Here is a 20,904-nt window from a genome sequence, read left to right as displayed (position 1 = left end):
CCTTCAAACACAGGTTAAACGATGGTGGAAGGTCAAAAATAACTCGGATCCAGCTCAAATCAAAGATATATACTCTATTAGTTCTAGGAAACAAGGATCTAGCACTAGAAACTCACAAATACACAAAACCAAAGTGGATCTAAGTTTCAAAAATCTTCCCAAACACAAAACAGGATTAATAACTTTTTTTTTGTGATATTTTCAATTTTCTACGCTTCTTCTAGTGTTAGCAACAAGCATCTAACACTAGAAACACAAGAAACACACAAAAATGAAGTCTTAAAAAATTGAAAAACTCTAAAAACATGAATAGTATTTTTTTTATTTTCGGATTTTACTCTTTTTGGTTATGATTTTCTTCAAGGTAACAACAATTAAAGACTTAGAGTTGTAGGAACAACCCTAAAACGTGTCTCTTGATTCCAAATGATACAAGAATGACCTAAAGAGATAAAGACTAAGAGGAACAAACACCAAACAAATTCTTGAAGGTAAAAGATAGATAAGATGATATAAGATCTTACGAAACAACACTACAAAAAATGGGTCAATTTGCGGGGTTTAATTTTACAGTTTGTGGGGGCTTTTGAACCCCCGCAAAATGCAATTCCGGTGGTTCCAAAACCCCCACAATTCAAACCATCACAAACAATTTGCAGCGGTTTTTTTCAACCCCTATAATTAATTTGAGACGGTTATTTTATAGCGGTTAACCCTCGTTACTCAAAATTTAATTATTTTTATAATAAATTTTTATTCAAAGGTTACGAGGGTTTAAAACCTCCGTAATTTTTGGTTGAACCCCATTACTCTAAAGTTAATTATTTTTATAATAAATTTTTATTTAAAAGTTGTGGAGGGTTTAAAACCTCCGTAATTTTTTTTAAAAAATAATTAGTAGGACCATCAATTTTCAATAACTAATTATAGATTCTAATTTTAGCTCAAATTTAATTGTTCCTTTAGATATAACCTAGAATCCAATATTTGTTCAATTGATATATCATTAATACATGAGTAATTAAACATTATAATTGACAAGCATATCAAAAATACATTGAACGTTAAACTTCAAAATTAAATTTTCAACATTAACATCTCCAAACTCCAAATTTTCAACAATAACCAGCATCTTCAAACTCCAAAATCAAATTTAAACACAAAAAATTTAATATTCTAAGATCCCCTCCAATCACACAATTACATCATCATAATTGAATATCCAAGACAAATGCAACGAAATCAAAGAATATCATTAGGATCATTATCATTATGTGATCTCCTTGTATCCATGGGCGAAATGGGTCCACTAGCCGTATCACTTGGCTACATAAAAATGCAAACTATAAAAATCAATCTATAAACTGCTTTTTATATAAGTAAAGAGGACATTAAGCGAGTCTGACTTAGCAATCTGAATAAATATATTACGCAAACAGTATAATTATTCACAAGGAATTTCAAAACAACACCAAGAAGAATTTGATAGTGGCAGAAATTATCTTCCACAGTACACTAACTGATTAAGAGATATAGTATCTCAAACTAATAAGTTTCAAAATGTTCTAGATATAGTGGCTAAGGAAAGACGCCAAAATTATCCAAAAAGATCTCTATTTTTACTAGCCAAACAAACTAAATTGTAACTAATTATCATAACAATCAACACAATAACTTAACAAACCAAGTCACACTATTGAACTGCCAATAAAATCAAGAAAATCAAGTAAAGAGAACTCAAGAAGCAAAAGGTATTCTTGTCTCAGAATTTTCCAAATATGCCTAATTAAATCTTGTTATCCCACCCCTTTAATTACTTACTAGAAGCTCAAATGTAGGTATAACAAATCTTTGCATGCAACATGTTCATAAAAGAACAATGCAAAATAAAATAGAACAATATATATGTAAAGGACAAAAACCAACACTACCACTGTTATTGTTTTTGCCATTTTATTTTCGTCTTAACATTTCTTTCCTTGCGCATTTTTGTTTTTATACCCGAGAAAAAAGACTAGCGACACATAGTTCAAAACTTTTATGGGTCCTTTCCTTAAACACTTACCTTAAGCTACTCCCAAAAAGGTATATATAAGTGGGTGGAATATGAGAGTTGAAAGTCAAATTGAATATATGGAAATAGGCTTTGGGCAAAAGACAACTTAAAATAACATAACTCCAGTTCCAGTACTAAAAGTATACATTAATAATCAAAAATGAATATCAGGCAGTAGGATTTGACATAACAAAGGATACAAACTCTTGAACACACCTGTGTCAAAGACATGTCTCCATACAAAGCCAGAGCCAGTGACCTTGGAATTGGAGGGGCCAACATAGCTAGGATAAGGGGATCCATAATTACACTATCCTTAGAGAAATCGTCTAGGATGTTCGAAGAGAGCTTGAAACTATTGAGTTATACTATAGCTGCAACACCATAGGCTACAATCAGTTACCAGTTAAAGAAAGAAACTAAGTTAAACCAAACATGTACATGAGTTCACAAGCTTTCTTTCCTTTTTTATAAAGAGATTTTCACCAAATTAACTCAGTACATTAACAACAATGCATGGAGATTGTTACAGATTCTTGAAATTACACACAATCTTATATTTAAGTGTCATAGTCTATTGATATAAAAAGAGATCTTCATTCACCAGTTTAGAGCTTATGCATTGTATAATAACTTTAAAATAATCATGTTATACCACAATATGATTTTTTTAATTAAAAAAGAGGAGAGGGATGAGGAGAAAGTTATACAATTAACTACAAAAATCTGGTTAGTTGTAGTCAAAAGCATTTTCAACATTCAAATTTTTATTTTTTTGGGAGAAGGTAACATAACATTAAAATGTTTTTTCATAAATATAAGATATCATATTCATTCATGAAACTCACAATCAAGCATCCCCACAGAGAAGTAGTGTATGTTTTTAACAGTAAATCAAGTTCTCGTCAATTCACTTTAACCAATCATCTAAGTAACATATAGCTTCGGTACTCAACAAATTAAGTATACTATTTTATCATATTCTAAACTAGTGAAAAGGATTGATTCTTTCCTTTGCAATCTCGACATTAGCTAGAAAAAGTTGAGCATATAGACCCAAACAAAAGAATCTCTACTTCATTACATGCAAAAAGAAACTAAGAACCTAACATTCATAAATAAGACAGTAGATAAAGAATAAGTGAATAATCTTTTATTATTCCTTGTTCGGTTTCATCTTTATAGCATTGCGGGAAATCCTCAGACTTATAGCAGCAAAATCACCAATGAGGCGAGGAGATCCAAGAAAATTACCTTGCTGTCAAATCATCCTCTCTGGATTACTCCAAAGTGATGTTGCTCATCCACAACAGCGATGTGTAAAGTTGAAAAGTCCACTTTTTCAGTGATTAAGTTGTGAGTCCCAATGACCAAAGATATATCTCCATCTTAGATACCCTGCCAATAGATGGAAAATAGTAAAACAAATTGAAAGGTGAAATATAACACCATTGATACAAAAAACATGTCAGGAATAGGTAATTTTGTGATATTAAGGAGAATTCTCCAGCTTAGTCCTTCATTTAAGCTTTTAGGTAGGAGATTCATATAACTTAACATGATACCAGTGCACGAAAAGTTTATAAGTTCGAATCACTTTGTCATTGATCAACAAAATATATTTTGTAGGAGCCTGATTCAAGAAAAGATTCAGGCTTACACATGATGTCACAAACCTAATAAAAATAAAAGTATCTTCCTCTAACACCTTTATTTTTTAGATGAGATGGTTCACATAATTCAATAATGATAAATGAATAGAAAAATTGCCAGAATATGAAAATAGCTTATGCCAACTTTAGCAGGTTGTTGTTTTTGTTGATATGCCCGGTAGCAAGATCTTTTCGAGATAGATGTAATTATTGACCATAGAAATTTACAATATACTCGTGAAAAAATAGGTTTGAAGTTAGAATTTAGTGTTTCATTCTTCCGAGAAATCATTCAATGGTTTTTACCTCACAAATATGGATCTTGCAATAAGAGGACCTGGAGACTTACTTAGGAGAAAGTAGTCTAGACATCTTCCAAAGTTTTGTATTGCTCGGTTAGAGATAGATGGAAATATCATACAAGATGCACATCTTGCTACTTTGGTAAATATCAATTCCTACAGATCACTTCAATAACTAATCTATAAGTTTGAATCAGATGGCATGACGAATATATCTAAAACACAACAAGTAAGTAGGAATCACCTATCATTTTATTACATTATGTTCCATTCTTAATGAAGTCTACATTCACTGATCATGTGTCTTTCAATCTGTAAGTGTAGCTCTATCACGTCTCTTTTCAAAATATTCCTAATCATTGCATTGTCACACATATGAACCAGTGCACAACTTGTCTACATAGGATACGAACAAACCACTTTACGCAGTCCTCTCTTATTTATCCTCTATATGTGTTATATACATCCTCTATCTGGTATGATCCATCCTACTACTATCAGTCTTTGTTCGATTAAATACCCGTAAAGTATTTTTGAAAAAACAACAAAGGAAGTGAACCTTATAGACTGCAGTTCCCATAATGAATACACAGAAACCACTGGAGTTCACATCTTTAGTATTCAACACTATATGAATATCTCAATACCATAAATATATACACTTCCACGGAGATAAAAAATCAAACTCTTAAGTTTGCAAAACAAAAAGAACAAGAGAAGCTGAAACTGCCAAGGTGAAAGGATTTATTAACCAAATAAATTCATCTTCTGAATCTATCCAAATCCAAGAACAACCAAGTTGCACCTAATCCAAATAAACTTGTTAGAACTTCAAATACATTACCCATAGAAGCATTACCACACACAATAGATATACATTCACTTTAAGTAATGAATAGTATTTATTAGGGTGATCACTCACCTACCCTGACAAAGGACAACCGGTAAACTAAGCTCACACTATGCGTGGGGTTAGGGAAGGGCTAGACCACAAGGGTCTATTGTATGCAGCCTTATCCTATATTTCCGCAAAGAGTTTTTACATGGCTTGAATCTGTGACCTCTTTTTCACATGTCTCCTTAACTCACAGATTAGAACCAACCATTAAGAATGACGCAAAAATGAGGTTCTTATCTTTATGAAATTCAATTATATCATGTGTCCCTTCATCAACTTGAATACCCAAAGACTATAGCAAATATCAGAACAAAGGAAACATAATCAACAATCTATTAGCACTTCTCACTTCCTAACTCTAATACGCTTGGGATTTCTCAAAAATGTTTTATCTTGAAATAGTAGCTTAAGTACTTTTTTCGAAAAAAAAGAATCCCTACTTCGACCAAAAAATGCAACATAGTTTTAGTATAAATAAACTCTAAAACAAGCTCAAAACATCTGCTCAAAACATGTATAAACTCAAATAACCTCCAATAAAAAATAATCTCTAATTTAACTTACAACACCAAACTCAGTTCTAATTGAATTCAACATGGATATTGGTTTACAGAAAAAGATATGGATTGAAGTTCAGTTAAGATTATTCCTGGTTTATAGAAATTGTATAAAAATTGGAAACAGTAAATACCACAAAATGAGTGCATTATCATACCATGGAACAATCAGTGGGGATTTCCCGTTCTGTGGTCATTTCAACAATCAATCCACCTTAGCCATAGCTGAAATGGCCGACCAATTTAGGAAATGAGAGAGGGAAAATAAGAGGGAAAATGAGAGAGGGTCGATGATAATTGGGAGCTGCCTACCTATTTGGGAAAGTGAGGGAAAATATTTTCTCAATTAAAAAAAAAAGAAAATGTTAAGCTATTTTTTTAATTATAGATGATGTCTAAAACCCCTACAAATTTATATTTTTATGGAAAATAATCGTACGTTATTTTTTAGTAGATAGCGGGGTTTTAAAACCCCAACAATTTATAGCGGGGGTCTATAACCGCCACAACTTTATATATTTTAGCAATAAATTTTTAATCCTCATATTTCATATAATTTTACGAAGGTTAAACTAACCCCCACAAATAAACCCCCACTTTATCACCCTTTTTTTGTAGTACAGTGAGAACCAACACGTGTATCAAACACAAAGACCCTCAATCTCGTAATAATCATACACTAATTTTCTTAAGGTGACCGCTAAGGGAATCAACTCCGCTTACAACCAACGTTTCTATGCAATATCCAATATTGGCTTTTCCAAGCCCTACACTACACTATCAAAGAGAGAAGACTTTCAATGTCTTTCAAATATTCATAATCAACTAATTTGGCAATAAGCCTAATGGAGTCTATTTATAGCTATTACATCAAATGATCAAACTATTCCTAATGAAAATGAGCTCCTATAGAGTGTAAAGAAAAGGCACAAAAAGACCAAAACACCCTTAATGAGGGGTGATCATGGAGTGAACAAACTCTTTATTCATACTTCAAACCTTACAATCCTTTGGAGCCTCAGGTAATCATCAAGGTAAGCCTCTAAGAAACCTTCAACACTCAGAATTGCTTTATTAAGTGTCCAAAATGACGTCCCCATGCATACTCTCAGGCCCCCAAGGTATCCAAAATTGGATTCTCTATGTGTTGGCTTCGAATGATGGCATTAACAGCTATGATGGTCATTTGGCTCACATCACATACTAACTTAATAATGTCATAAATATGGATATGTATTTGAAAATGGCATTTTTAAAAGAGCTACTTCTTATATTTTAAATAATTTTACCACAGGTAAAAATCCAACTAAAAATTACTATAGGAAAAGATCTGAATTATTATATTATTTATATATCATAATGGGCAAACATCCAACTAACATGACCACAGGAAAAGATCTGACTTGTGTATAATATGGACATTGCGATTCCTTTATGGGTCCTAGCTCTCAGCAAGGATGAAGGAGGGGATGTAAAGTGGTATCCCATGAAACATTTGGATTTCTCGTCTCCAAAAGAGTCCTATTTATGTTTTGTTGTTGATCAAGTATTATCTTTAATTTTTTTTCTTGCTCTTCAATCCTCATTTGTAACATTCATTGATTTGGTATAGGAAGAATTTTGCTTTTTTTATGTTTTTTTGTAACATAATAATTTTGATGGTTTTGCCCTTTTTACCAATCATTTGAACTAATCATCAACCACATTTAAGATTCTGGTGAATAATTCTAACAAATAATTCTGACCATCCCATCAAAATAGAATTTCTAACCATCTCATCAGAATAGAATTTCTGACTATCCCACTAGATTAGAAATTCTGAACATCACATTGGAATAAATTTTAAAGATTTGGTGAATATTTTCATCCTTATTCTTCTTTGTATCTTGTGTGATAAGAAATAGATCTGGCCCAATAAATCATCCTTGTGTAGTGACAAGATCTATGTTGTTTCTTCTTCTTTCAACACTCTTTGTTTTCTTGTATAACCCCTTTTAGGCACTTCAAGTCTGTGCATCTTCCACGATAGCTTGCAGCGTATATTTTATGATGAAAAGTGCATTTTTTAGTGAACAATATATTTTTGGATAGTAGAGTTCAGGGATGGTATCAATAGTAGGTGAAGGAGACGACATCAATTTTTGTGACCGATTTCTACGTCAAATAATTGGAATCCGACTAATCTATTCAGGAAAATGTCCTTAGTTTTATTTTCTCCCCAAATTAGGTGCTCTCGTTTCATCTATTCTAGTTTATTTTGTCTAGAGTTCTTGACTATTGGAGGAGGATATGACCTATCTTATTTGGTATATTTAGTTTTTCAGTCTTTTCTTTCTTGGTTTCCAGTCTGAATATCTTGATGGTTCTTGTGGGATTAGTGACTCCTATTTTTCTATTATTTGGTAGGTTTTAGTTGAGCCTAGCATATCAATTTCTTGGTATTGTTTGTTTTGGAATACGTTTTTGATTGATTCTTGATTTTCCCTATAGATTTCTTTCATTATTACATTTGTGTATTTTTAGCTTTGCTTATATATTTTCTTAGACTTACCTACTTGACCACCTTATTTTTTTCTTTTATCATAATGAGTAGTAGTTATAGGTATTGATGGTAAATTAAGGTCATGTCATAGGTCGGGATGGGGGTAAGTGTCATGGTTGAGGGCTGGACTAGTGTCTGGGATAAGGGTGAGGTCTATTTTTGGTGATGGGTTAGGGTGGGGTCTATGATCTAGTTTGGGGTTGGGGGTGAGAGGTAGTAGGGTTAGGTGCGATAAGAGAGTTTCTAGGTTGACGGTTGCGCTTGGAACATAAGAACTATTTAAGGTAAGTCTATAGAGCTCATGAATATTCTTAAAAAGAGAAGGATTAGTATAGATTTTTTCCAAGAAACCAAATGGGTAGGATCTTAGGCGAGGGATGTGGATGGGTATAAGTTATGGTACTCGGATAGCATGAGATGTTGGAATTGGGTAGGTATCTAAGTAAATAAAGATCTTAGGGGCAGGTGGTGGAGTTTAAGTGGGTTAATGATATGTTGATATCGATTCAGCTGGTCATTGGAGGATCTACGTTGTAGATTATTTGTGCTTATGCTTCGCAAGCAGGGTTAGATAAGAAGGATGAGAAGAGATTTTTGAAGGTTTTGGATGAGGTGGTGAACGACATTACAAGCATTGAGAACCTTTTTATTAAAGGGTATTTCAATAGGCATATTAGGTTTTTATCGTGTAATTATAATAATGTGCATGGCAGTTTTAGTTTTGGGAAGCGAAATGAAGAAGGAGGTTCTCTTCTGGAATTTGCTAAGGCATTTGGTTTATGGGTTACAAATTTAAGTTTCCCAAAGAAGGAGAACACCTTATTACCTTTAGTATTTTGGTGTTAAATACTCAAATAGATTTTTTGCTCCTTAGAAAGGCTATAGAGCGCTATGTAAAGACTAAAAAATTTGTCTTTTGACCCAACTTAAGTTATTGGTGGTAGACTTCATAATAAAAAAAGGACAAAAAAAGAATAGGTGTAGAGGATCGACCTAGGATTAAGTGGGGTAGTTTGACTTTGGCCATTGTTGTATAAATAGGAGAGAAGTTGACAACTATGGGGGCTTAGAAAAGTGATGTGGACTAGTGGCAGAACAAAGAAGTTAAAACAAAGGTGGAGGCTAAGAAGGTGGCCTATGCTAAGTTGGTTACAAGAAAGGATGACTATGAGAAGTAAAAGAATAGTGAATTGTATAATTTATCTAGGAGAGAGGCTACGGTAACTAAGACAACGACTTTCATGAGATTTTATTTTGATTTAAAGGAGTAAGGCTAGAATAAGAGGCTGTCTAGTCTTACCAAGGCTAGGGAGCAGAGGGCCCGTGACATTGACAAAGTGAAGTGCCTCAAGGGCAATGATGGAAAAGTGTTGGTTAAGTATGACTTCATTAGGAAGAGGCGGCAATCCTAATTTCATAAATTTTTGAATGATGAGAGGGAAACAGATTTAGAGTTGCGGAATTTGGAGAACTAGGAAGGGTGTCGTAATTATGGTTATTACAGATGTATTAAGGTACAAGAGGTTAAGAGGACTATTCATAGAATGTGTAGGGGTAGGGCGACTAGGCCAAATGAGATTTTGGTAGATTTTTGGAAGTCAACTAGCAGGTCATATTTAAAGTGGCTGACAAGGTTGTTTAACACATTTTTAGGGCGATGGAGATTCCCAAAACTTGGAGATGAAGTACGACAATTCCATTGTATAAGAACTAGGGAGATATTTAGAGTTGCAACAACTATAAGGGTGTTAAGCTATTGAGTCATACTATGAAGGTTTGGAAAAGAGTGGTAGAGTTTAGGCTGAGGAAGATCGTGACTATTTGTAAGAATAAGTTTGTTTTTATTCCAGGTCACTTGACTACTAAGGCCATTCACCTCGTGAGGATATTAGTGAATTTGTTTAGGGGAAAGAAGAGGGATTTGCACTTGGTGTTCATTTATCTTGAAAAGACATAAGACAAAGCCCCTAGAGATATTCTATAGAGGTGGTTGGAGTCTAGAGGCGTACCTGTGGTGTACACTAGGACAATTCAGGTGTACGACAATGGAAAGACTCGAGTGAGGATACTAGGAGGAGATTAAGATCACTTTTCTATTTTGACATGACTGCACTAGGGATCGACTTTGAGACTGAAAGTTTTATTAAAAAACAGGTAGAAGATGACCATCTTCCTCTAACAATTCGATTATCAAAATATCATCAAGTAATACAATAACCTCTAACTGCTAGACTTGCTAAAACTGACTAGATAAACAAAAAATGCAATAGATTTTTATGGCCTAAGGGAAGTGATCCATCATCCTCAAAGAATTCTTCCACATAGCTATATTCCAACCCTGGATGTGTATTGCATCACAATATATTTGCAAGTTCTAGCCATGTTGATTTGACCTTCTAAAACCTCAGCATATTCCTATCTTTTAAAATACAGTACAGGGTCCCAGCAAAACTAGAGCGAACAACTTTAGCATTTCCAATATTTCTTTTGGCTAATTTATAGATCAAGTCCAATTCCTGAGTCCATGTCCTAATTTTTTGGTGAAGCCTAACCAATTTAACTGTTTAGTCCATACCTGCTTACTATGATTACATAAAAAACAAATGTTCAAATGACTCCATTGCCTATTTATAAAAGATGCATTCAGGTGGACAATTAACATATTGTCCTTCTTCTTTGAAACAACCAACAAATGCTTTGATAAGGCTGCTTTGTTCCAAAGCTTCAAGTCAATACTCCCTAAGACATCTATTGAACCTGGTTGGCATATTTTTTCCAGAGAAATCAGACTCTTCCTAGATAATTCATCTTAGACAGTCTATAAGAAAGTTCTGAAAGTAACTTCCAGCAATTTAATCTTTTTCTTAGGTGATATAAAGATCTATGCCTAGTAGCTTTGCATACCAAACAACACTTCTTTGATGAGTTGATGTCTACTAGAGTATGAGAGCAATCTGGCTCTCCAACACCTAAATTTGCCATAAAACTTCTAAACTAAAGACATGCATTATGAAATAGAGGGTACCTTCTACATATCCCAAGGCTTGTAAGAGCTCACTTTTCACGTTATTACTAACTCTTTCCATACAAATAGAGCTCTTGTTAGCATTAGCCTCCAAATAAGAAGCAGTTGAGAACTTATGGAAAGTCTATTAAAGCAGAGTAATAGAGTCCATATTATCCTTACAAGACATCAAAAAAACATCTGCAAAATATGTATGAATTACATTAAATCGCTTGCATGTTGGATGGAAATGAAATTGCTTCTACTTTGCTAGCTGATGCATTTTCTATATAGATATTCCATGAATATCACAAAGAGGTAACGGGACATGGGGTTCCTTTGCCTCAAACACCTCCTAGCTTGGAATGGCTTAGTAAGTCCACCATTCAGCATCAAAGAGGAAGATACTGTAGATACACATTCCATAATCCAATTAAAAATTTTGTGAGAGAAACCCAACTCAATTAGTATAGCCCTTAGGAAAGGCCACTCAAGAGTGTCATAGGCTTTTATAAGATCCACTTTAAGAACAATATTTCAGAGAAATATTTTCCTAATTTATCCCTTGAAAAGTTCATGACTGAGAAAGATATTGTCCATAATATTATTGCTTTTAATGAAAGTTGACCATGAGCAACGAATGAGACATTCAACACTTGTTTTATCCTATTAGCAAGTATCTTTAGATGAATTTTACACAGTGGAACAACAGGTAATTGGTCTAAAGTTCTTTAGTTTAATTGGTGAAGGAAACTTAGGGATCAATGTAATGGCTATACAATTCCATGTTTTCATCATCTTACCAATAGAAAAAAATTGGTACACAATTGAGCAAACCTCTACTTTGACTATTTTATAGTGTTTTTGAAAGACTTCAATAGGGTAACCATCAACCCCTAAACTTTTATCTTTAGGTATACCTTTCATAACCTAGTCTATTTACTCCAGGTTCACCATTTTCACTAACTGAATTTATTGCTCTCTAGTATGGTGTGGCCCTATTTTTATTACTTCTAAGTTTGGATAAGGCATCTAGTAGCATAATATCCCATAAGTGAAGTAAAAGCAGCAATAAACTCAGTCTCTATATCCCGTGGATCCATAAGCTCTACTTTATTATTAGTAAATATTAAGGTGATTGTATTCTGTGCAAAACTGATTTTATATTGACCATGAAAATATATTGTATTGGCATCTCAACTATTAATCCAACAAGCTCTAGACTTTTGTCTAAGCACCTGCTCTTCCACTAATATCCATCTTTGAATATCTAATAATATAGCCTTTTTCTAATCAAACAAAGACTGATTAATTAGTTGGAAAGCAATCTGAGCATGTACAACCTTCAACTGTTGTATATCTAGGGATAGCTTTTATGCATAAGAATCCAAGTAAGTATTGAGCTCCTTTTTCTCCACTTTTAGTTTCTCCAACCTTTCCTATAAGACTATGATAGGTTGACCTTTTATAGGCCTATGCCAAACCTGTTGAACACTATCAAAAACTGGTGATGCTGCTGGACTGAAGCATACAGTCTAAATGGATTAGGGTGCAACCACACTCTATGCAAATATTAGACAATTACTGGGGAATGATCAAAGCTCCTTAGATTCAATAAATCCACTTCAATATGCCCACATTGTTGTATCCAATCAATTTCTCAAGGTCCCAGTCAACTCTACTATATACCTTATTTCATCCCTGCTGCTTGTTTGTTCAAGTAAAGTAACAAGCCTTTGATCTCAAAGGGGTTGTTTGAATATTATCAACCAAGTCCTTAAATCAACTTACCTCATTCTATTAATAGGCTGTCCTATTTAATTATCTATGGATAGACATTGTTATAGTCCACAAAATATGTACACTACCACCAATGTTTTATAGGTTAGAACATAACTCTTCTTTACGAACTAGTTCATTTTTATCATACACAACAGTGACTGGCTGAGAACCCCATGGAAAAATTTTGCACCTTACAATGCACATATTTCTCATGCACCTACAGAACTTGTACATTTAAATGCTTTTTCTAGAATACCCAAATTCTACCATTCTCACCATGTGGGTAATTGCAAACATGAGAACAATCATTATTAAATTTCTATAGAATAACCTTAGCATTTCTTTCTTTAACTCTAGTTTCTAAGCATCCAAAGACATCTATTTTATTCTTCCACAAAAAGAGTAGCACCTCCTTCTATTTAAAAGGCTTATTAAGCCTTATTACATTCCATGTGCAAATATTCATAGAGTTTAATAAGCAAGTGCTTAGGTGGATCTTAAGGGACTAGCTCCATCTCCTTCAAGTCTTGTTAATATAGAAAATCTATTACCTAACCTCTCCTTAGGCACATTTCTTTCTTGCATATTTATAGCAGGATCCTCAAGTGTAGCTGCTTCATGATCTCTAATTGTAGTAAACCCAAATTACACCTGGACAACAACATCACCTGGTCAACCCTGCCATGTCTGCACTACTCTTTTCCTCCTTTTAGGAAGTTATTTAAACTCTCCCTCCTCTTGATATTCCTTCTTTTACTGAGAAGATTCCTTTATCCTCGACCAACAATACACATCTATATGTCTAAATCTAATACAATCAGAGAAGAATTTTGACCTCCAATCATACTCAACCTCTTGTTGAATGGTACAAGAAGGTATGTAAATGTTAATTTAGTATTGGAGTAGATATAAGATATCAACCTCCACCAGTACTCTAGCATAAGAGATCCTATTCTATTCCACAATGCACCTATCTGTATGTAGGGGTTTACCAATTCCACTAGCCGCTTTTTTAGTGCTTTAATAGTCCAACAATCCGCAGGCAACCAAGGTATATTTATCCTTATGGGAACCATTGTCATGCATTCAGTATCAAATACAAAATCTACTGCCCAAGGCTTTAGGATGATAGGTTTATTGTGATAAGTGTAAGGTCATGATTGGATTACCTCATCCCTGCCCTCAATTAAAGCAGATTGAAATGCATAATAGCTATTAGCATGGTAAAGGATTTGGGGTTTCATCATAAAATTCCAAACACTGGTTATTAAATTATCCATAGATTTCCCATATGGATTGTCTCCAAGAGCATACCCAATAAGAGTTGTCGACTAATGTTCATCAGCTGCTTGAATATCCTCCGTTGTTAGCTTAACTATTTTCTTCCCATCCCGTTGGCTGGGCGGTTTGTACGATAGTATATTCCCTTTAACCAATGCCTAATTTGTTAGAGACAATGGGTTTTGCAGGATTTGAGCTCGTATAAGCACTAATATAAAAAAAATAAAGTCGTCGGGGAAGGATCGCTGTTGCAATCACTGGTTTCTTACCCTTAGAGCTTTCTTGAATTCTATTGCATTCAGTATTTTCCTTATCTTTGATGTCACCCAAAACTAACCTCCAAAGAGGTATGCTGTGGTCGGTGCTAAATATAGTAACCCTACTTGGGAAAATATTGAATAGTTGTTTAACTTTCTAAAATCTATGAGCAACGAAGAAAAGTAAATGGGGGATTTGAAATCAATCATAAGTAGTAACCAAATCTCGAATGCTTTCAATTGTAAACAATAAAAAATGAACACTAGGACCGTGTTATCCCTGGCTTCTCAACTTCATAAATCTATCGTGTTCAACCCACCCATTTTACTTCTCTATATGTAAAGTCGACCAGTTATGTATTATCAACCGTCCTGTGAACGTGTTGATAAATCTTACCCGTTGGTCGCCTTATTGCTCCTTGGCTATTACTTTAGTTCAACTTTCATCTTTTGTGTATCATCCTGATTAGATGATATGACGGAATAATAAAATGGATGTGAATCACAAATTACTGTTTTAATCCTCTTTTCCTAATCTCAAACTCCCTTGTGAGGAAGTTTGCGAATGCAGGCTATCCCCAAGCATCTGCAGTAGCTATGAGGTCAATTATTATGAAGAATATTAAGATACATGCAGAAATGTTAGAATAAATTAATCTCCCACTTCCTTTATGTAGCTAATCTGCCAGGGTTCCCATAACCTTAGTTAGGGAAATCAACCACTCATGTTCATGCAAGAATCTATGATAATCAATGAAGAATTCATGTAATTAATTTCACAAAATAAGATGAATAATACTCAAAATCTTCAATAGAATAATAACCCAAAAATCTCAAGAATAATGCAAAGTATGTAAAAAGTGTGTAAGAGTGTATCAAAGAACGTAAGAGAATGTAAAAGAATGTAGCCTATTACAGGATAAACCCTAGGGTATTTATAGTATCTAAAAATAACCCAGAAATCCCTAATAAAAACGAAAAAGGAAAAGTAAGTAGACACATGGTATGAGTCGTTCGTCCACCCATAAGGTCTTCTTATGAGTCATACAGTGCCTCTATTATCCATTACAGTGTCTGATCTTCCAGGGGCTTCACTTTTTGTTCTTCTTATGATTTATTCTCACAAGTCGTATCTTGACCATATGACTTATGTCCTTCAATCTTTACCACTTCGGACTTTTATCTTTAATCCTCTAAACACTAGTTTACTTATGGTTGGTTGGTACGAGTCGTACTCAGACTTTCAACTTGTCTTCTTTTGAGACTTAATTTTTGAATGAGATCTTATGGTTCTGTTCTCTTTATGGTTTGTCTTAATTTTTGAATGAGATCTTATGGTTCTGTTCTCTTTGTGGTTTGTTGACAGGAGTCGTATCCTCATCTTATGCCTCGTATGCTCCACTCATATCTTTCATGTACTTAGCTTTACTACTTGGCTTTGGTTTCTGTTGTACTTACGAGTCAACCTATAAGCCGTATGATGTGTTGACAACTCGTGAGGTGCCTCTTACTATCTGCAAACTTATTCTTTTTTAGGTATTTTTTCCAATTATATTCCAAGATTATATTGACCTGTTTTATCTGCAACAAACACAAAACCACCTTATATCCACTAAAACAACCTAAATGTAAGAATAAATTCTTGGTTTGAAGCATCAAAAGTGTGGTGTTTCCATGGCACATCAACACCATCAACTAAGAAATTTTGTGTATCCTCAGGCAAACAAAAATCACAAACTATAACACAACACAATGATGCTTAAATAGGAAGATCCTAAGATATCTATGGCAGTAACTTTTAAACCAATTTTGAACCAGTTTGTTCCCCCTCCTAGTTATAGCTTATCAAGAATCAGACTATGTATATTGATTTGGCATACAGAGAAACATAACAGAATCTGATGATGTCATTACATTAGCAACAACAACTAAGCATATACAGATCACATTAACCAAATAGTCTAGAAACCTAACAACATACTCCATGTACACTCATAATAAAAGAAATCCCTTTTTTTCACTTAATTTGGATCAATCAATTATTCAGTGATATAGCAAAAGAAGCTCTCGCTCTTAAAGAAGTACAATCGGTGTAAATAAAATACCATGGGCTTGCCCATATGCTCTCTTCCTAACTTTTTGAAAATTCGGGGTAAGATCACTGAAGGACTTTATTCGACTTGTAACATAGGTTAGGGGCTGGCATGGTATCTTTTGAGATTTATTTAGTGACTATACCTCCTTGACACTATGCTTTATTTTGGGGTCCACTAATTCTTTACTTTTTCTTTATTTTATTTCCACCCTTATGTCTCCCTTTTTATTTTAAAGTACATTAAAACTAGACCAGGCGCAGTTTTATTTTCTCCTTTCTTTTCCTTTTCTTTCTTTGGAATTTTTTTGTTCTTTTTCTTTTGTTTTATTTGATTTTCACCATATCTGTCCTTTTTTTATTTGTTTCCTTTTACACTTATTTTTTCATACTTATTTTTTCCTGGGCACCTCTATAATAGCCACCCTCAACTTACATGATTCGCCTGTGTTAAGGTGCACAGTGTCCAAGGAGGACCAGGGCTAATACAGGTTCATTATAGAAACAAGAAGGTGAAATTGGTGTAATTAAAAAAATTGGTCAGTTAAAGCTCTATATTTTTTATCAAAGAGATTTATTTCACATTTGGTTAGGCATTTAGTTTTGAGTGGAATTACATAAAAATTGCCTATGATTATCTCCTATTCGACTATCCTAAATTCTAGGTGAGAGATATCCAGCAAGTTCTTGATTCAGACACACCAGGAAATAAGTAGCGCCTCACATACACTCGCACAACATCATATTGGTAGGTACTACTTATCCAGTTATGCAATTATTCACCCTAATTTTTCTAGCCCTAATCCTAATTCCATTAGCAAATTCTCAGTCATCTCATACACATCACACATCAAACAACCATTAAAATTTTTAGAAGGGGCATCAATTTTTTAGCATATAATTTTTCAAAATCAAAGACTTTCAAGTATGATTATTAAAGTCAATGTCTACTGCCACAAGCACAAATTTTCCTGCTATTTCAGTTATTTCCATCACACAAACACTAAAACAAAAACAAAATATGACATTTCTTTATTTTTTTCAGATAGTGGTCACGAGCTTTGAAATATGGCAAGTATGGCCTATGGAGACCTTCGTACACCCCCGCCCCCAACATAAAATTCTATGCACTATCCCTAATGCATCTAACAAAAGTAGTACAAGGGATCTAAAACATACTTGGGCACTAAAGGCACCAGCTCATGTAGTGTCATCATGTTGGCCCTCAGGTCGGGTCCCACCATCATTAGTTGTAGTCCCATAAACTGCCGGGACTTTCTCCACACTAGTGAAAAAGGTTGTAGTTGATGCTCTTCATAATACATCGATTGGTGGGTGTACATCATTGCCTCCTCAAGATCAATATTCGACGATCTTGAATTATCTACTCCAGCAGGATCTCTGAGACCCTCACCTTCTGGTTCTTTTTTCAACGCTACTCTAGTTCTTTCTCTTCTTCCTTTTCTCTCAGGGTTCTTCTATTAGTTCTAGAATTTCTCAAATATTTTTAGTATGTACCTTAGGCAAACTTCCGTAACCACGGGTCCTGGGATGACCAGTTATAGTATAACTCAGCAACCTTCTTCATAATTTTAGCCAACTCCACTTTTACCTCTGCAATATTCGGGTTCTAGTCGCTGCCCAAATTCTGGGTCATACTCTACTCAAAGGTATCCAGTCGCCCCCTACACCCATCTATCTTTGTTCGCTTTCCTCAAATTAACCTAGGGCTTCACACCTCCTTCCATGTTCTGAACCTTTTCCTTCAACATACCTAATCTCCTCATCACCTCATCCCACATATCCTGTGAGATCAATTATAGACTGAACCGTAGGAGGGGCGGTAGGTTTACCCACTGCATCTGAAGTTTGAGGCTCAGTCTCTAAACCTATTTTAGCAGTCTCAGGATGTCCACTCTGTTTGAACATCTTATCTATCATCTCATCCCGTTTCCTAGCTCATTTTGCCATAGGGTTTGCCACATGCCATATCAACCCCAAATCTGTGATGTTTGTGGCCTCGATCAACTCATAAATCTAAAAAATTTCTTGCACCCCCGCAGCAAAATATAATATCTTAATCATGCATGGTTATGATAATGAGTGGTAAATTTAACAATTATTTGAACCTAACATTTGGGAACACTACTATAATTTAAAGGCGTAGATGAGAAAAAATTGTGATTAAATGCACAAATTTCCACATTTTCCAGGCATACGAGAAATGAGATAACGACTTGAGCTAAAAAGAAACCAAAAGAAGAGAAAAATAAGTATGGCTAGAAGACCTAGAGTTAAAACAAGCCCCAGTTACCGTAATCATGATTTCAGGACCATGATTACAATCAGTTAAGACAGGTCAATGTACAGCAATCGCGGACAAGCATCAGTAATCATAGACTAGCAAGTTTAATGATTAAAGGCAATTCAATCTAAAGACATAGCTAATTACAGTTCCCATATAAGGAAAAATTCTCTTTCCCTTAAGGCATTAGACAAGAGAGTAGGATTGAAACTTCAGAAAATTGGTGACCCCTAGAATTTGGGGACAAATTTTGTAGTTAAAAATTGAAGTTGAAATTGGTGAAATTGAAGTGTAAAGTGAAGATTTTCTTTGGTCTCCATTATCATGGATACCACGACTAAATTGTTTGGTATATGTCCTCTTTCATTTCATGAGTAGCTAAATTCTCTATTCTCGAGATTATATTGATCTAAGGTGAAATTGTGTCTGGGTAATGATGTGTTTTTGTAATTTTTAGTCATTGATTATGGATTCCATTGTTGCTTGGTTTACATTAGATAGTATTTGTGAGTAAGAACCCCAAATACCCAAGATGGGTTTGTTGGGTGAAAACCCCAAACTCTTGAAAGATCTCATCATCCATGAAAGAGGGATGAGGGTGAACCTTTTGGAATCCATAGAATCATTGAAAAAGAGCTATATGGGGTTAGAACAATAGTGGAAAATTGTGAATATAGCTTACTTTATTTTGCCGTCTTCGAAATAAGGGTATATGAAGATTAGGCTATGTCATGGGCATTTTCCTAGAAATAGGGAAGTTCAAATTGAGGCTTTGGGTGGCTTGTATTGGTAACCCCATTAGGTACTCGAAAGAATCAAGGAGTGACATTCTTGAGGCATTTTTGACAAACTAGCCTCAAGGATTTTCAAACTAACCTACCATGTTATCAACAATTATAATTTATATCGAACCATCATAATCCCATGTACACCTTACCCTTAGGTAGACACAATACCAAGATCCCTCCTAAATTAAAATTCTAAGACAGAAGTATTATTGTAGTGTGTCGCATGACATGGTATTGGTAATATCCTATTCTAATTCAAACCCCCTTTTTATTTATGTGTTTTACGTTGTGTACACTTTGGGTATCTTTTTAGTAATCTTGACACCCAAAAAAAATAGAAATCTAAATCACTCTCCTCATGTATTCAGCCTCAATAAAATTTGAGCTATTGACAATGATCGTCCTCTACCACTTTAGATAGTATAGGTGGGCATTATAAAAATTGTGTCATTGCTAGGAAGTGAAGTCAAGAATTCACTAGTGTGGTGTTGGATGTTACTTTGGGCATACTCGTGGTGATTTGGATTTAATTTCCTTGTTTTTTTAAATTTTTTATTAGGTAATCACTATTTTCCCGAATAACCATGAGTCCAGATAGCTTGGATTATCTTGGTACCAACGAGCATGAAAGTGCAATTTGCATCCCCTTACCAAGGGAAACAAAGTATTTTATGTCACTAGCGTGATTCTTCAATTGGTCCATTTGAAGAGACTTTTTGGGGGTCAAGCACATGAGCACCCAAATTTGTACTTGAAGAACATTGTAGAAGTTTGTGCACCTTTTAATATTGTGCACATATCCCAAGAGTCCATCCGAGTACGCCTTTTCCCATTCTCTTTAACAGGAAATGAGGGTCTATGGCTAAGTTCTTTACCCCCCATTTCCATCACCTCATGGATAAGCTTACGGAGGCTTTCTTAAGGCAAGAATTCACACCTTCGAAGATATTACAATTTCAGGATAAAATTGTTAATTTTTGCAAATTTCATAAAGAACCATGGTATGAAGCTTGGGAGTGATTTAAAGAGAGGCTCTTGAAATGTCCTTACCATGAGATACTTGAGAAGATGCTTCTCTAAATATTTTATAGGGAATTGGACCAATGCAACAAATCGATAGTAGATAATGCATCCGGTGGATCGCTCATTAAATCCTTAAATAGGGATGCATAAAAGGAGTCGGATCAAGTGGAAAGTTTGTCTAGGAGATGGGACATGAAGGATATCAAGGTATCCGTAGGTGGTCCCTCCTAATCCTTTGTATGTGAAAATAGAAATAGTCAAGAGGAGGAAGAAGATGCAAACATGATCAAGGTAATGTTACACCTTGAGCTCCTAATGAATCAGATGTTGGGAGCCCCATTGAAAGCATAAATATAATAAATGCA

The 20,904-nt window shown here is 34.5% G+C and overlaps 1 non-coding gene across 1 annotated transcript; it reads right to left on the bottom strand.

Annotated features, from left to right (window-relative positions):
* Nucleotides 1-20,468: 20,468 nt before the first annotated feature.
* On the bottom strand, nt 20,469-20,574 carry LOC124889129. The gene has a single exon (XR_007047744.1). It is a non-coding gene; the product is annotated as a small nucleolar RNA R71 (small nucleolar RNA).
* Between the last annotated feature and the right edge of the window lie 330 nt (nt 20,575-20,904).

This window comes from Capsicum annuum, chromosome 11 (genome assembly GCF_002878395.1).
Source record: "Capsicum annuum cultivar UCD-10X-F1 chromosome 11, UCD10Xv1.1, whole genome shotgun sequence".
Lineage (NCBI taxonomy): Eukaryota > Viridiplantae > Streptophyta > Magnoliopsida > Solanales > Solanaceae > Capsicum > Capsicum annuum.
Note: the sequence above shows the minus strand (reverse complement) of the source record. Positions and strands in the feature narration are given on the sequence as shown.